A 2,020-nucleotide genomic window follows, 5' to 3' on the forward strand; every position below is an offset into this window, starting at 1 on the left:
CCCGTGTCCCCTGCATCGGCAGGCGGGCTCTCAACCACTGAGCCACCAGGGACGCCCTACCTGGAGCTTTTGACCAGAGACAGCCAGCCGACCTGACGAGACGGAACTAGCATAATGCTGACCAAAGCCAAGAATCGCCTCTGCCACTGTCCACGTCAACTCTGCTTCCCATCTGGTCCATCCTAGCCTTGGGGTGAGGGCTCTCGGATGCTCACGGCCACCTCCAGGGCCAGGACTCTAGGCTCAGTGCCCCAATCAGGACCCACCACGCCCGCTCCATCTAATGCGAGCCTGTGAGAGCCAGGACCAAGACTGCTCACGCCTGGTCCCCGCGCCGAGAGCAGACCTGGCACCTATCAGACCTATCAGGAACCCCCCACCCTGTATCTGTGCGGTGACTGAATGAACCCGGGAGTTGCTGGTCCAGGGGCAAAAGAATGTGCTAGGCGTGGGTCTCAGGACAAGTCTCCTGAGGGCTCTGGTTTAAAGAGAGAGTGGAATAAATGAAATTATATAAATCAACACATATGCATGGGGACCAGGGCCCAGAGGAAACAGGCAGGAATGAAAGCCATTATGGGTGAAGTTAGAGTAACTGAAAAAAATCAGTAAGTTGTTTTGCGTCATCCTATTATTATTTCAAAAACAGTTAACAAGAATCCTCGTTCCCGGCCCACGGGGCTCTGCGCCCACACCCCTGCCCCGAGGCTGCCGGCCCAGCGCCTGGGGGCTGTGTTTTCATGCCATGGAACACATCCTTAGAGCAGTGACATAACTGGCCTGTGGCAGAGCCCCCCCCTGAGCCACATCTGACTCCACATTTGGGGTGTTTTCCTTCTTTAACTGATGCTTATTTGTTTCTCATTAATTATAAACCTAGTACATGTTCAATGAAGAGGGTCTGGAAAACACTGAAAAGTATAAAAAAGAAAAGCCAGGGAATTCCTGGTGGTCCAATTAGGACTTGGTGCTCTCACTGCTGAGGGCCCGGGTTCAATCCCTGGGCGGGGAACTCAGATCCCGCCAACTGCACAGCGTGGCCAACAAAACAAAAAAAAAAAACAAAAAAAAGAGAAAAAAGAAAGAAGAAATGCCAGTCTCCAGTGTCTCCGTCCACACAGCACCTGCTCTGGTGTGTGGAACTGCCCTAGCCCTGCCCTGGAAGAGGCTGCTCCCGGGCGGGCAGGGCCTCCTGACTGCGGGGGACCAAGGCAAACAGAACTCCCAGTGACCAGGAGGCTTCTTAAAAAAGGAAAGGAAAGAAAAGAAAAAGGGGAGTCAGAGGAAGAAAACTCTACCCTTGGGGTCAAAGATTTCTCCTGGGTCCCTGGGATTTGAAACACACTCTTCCTGGAGACCAGGGAGGAGGGAGGTTGGGTATGGGGGCTGGAGCTGTGATGGCGGGAACTGGCCGGCGCCTTTGGAGACCTGTAATTATTCCTGGGCTCCTGGCCAGACAGGCCTCTGCAGTTTGAGAAATTAGTGGGGAGTTAGCTGGATGAACTCCATACTCTGTGCGAGGCATGGGGACAGTGGAATACGCACGCCGGGTCCTCACAGGGCTCACGATCCAGCAGGAAAGAGAGAGTCTGAACAAGCAACTGTGTGTGTGCTAAGGGCAGAGGAGAAGCATGGTGGGGAGAGGGGCCCGGGGTCCGAGTAGTAGAGAGCCTTACTAGCCTGGAGGTCGGGAGCCTGTTTCTCAGGGAGTACTGTTTACGCAGAGAAGTGCAGCCGAGGAGGAGTTAGCTGCTGGGGCCGAGGCGACCGCATGTGCCAGGCGGGGGGACCAGCGGGAGGGAGGACCACTGGCAGGACTGGAGCCCGGGGGTCACACCCGGTGAGCCTCGCCCTGCTGACGGGGGTGGCACGGCACCCTGGCGCCTGGTGGTTGTAATATTTCTTCTGTCTCCTGCCACCGAGATGCAACCTGTATGCCATCTGTAGTTAAGGTCTAAACTTAGCTGTTTCAGTAGGAGTCTATTTTTACAGGGAAAGCTTAACACAGTGGGAAAGAGCG

General features: G+C 55.0%; 1 protein-coding gene across 2 annotated transcripts in view; it reads right to left on the reverse strand.

The window, feature by feature from the left end:
• EVL (Enah/Vasp-like) overlaps positions 1 to 2,020 on the reverse strand; it is a 123,225-nt gene that overhangs the window by 10,090 nt on the left and 111,115 nt on the right. The window lies entirely within an intron of this gene.

The sequence above is a fragment of the Lipotes vexillifer genome, unplaced genomic scaffold (assembly GCF_000442215.2).
Source record: "Lipotes vexillifer unplaced genomic scaffold, Lipotes_vexillifer_v1.1 scaffold584, whole genome shotgun sequence".
In the NCBI taxonomy this organism is placed as follows: domain Eukaryota; kingdom Metazoa; phylum Chordata; class Mammalia; order Artiodactyla; family Lipotidae; genus Lipotes; species Lipotes vexillifer.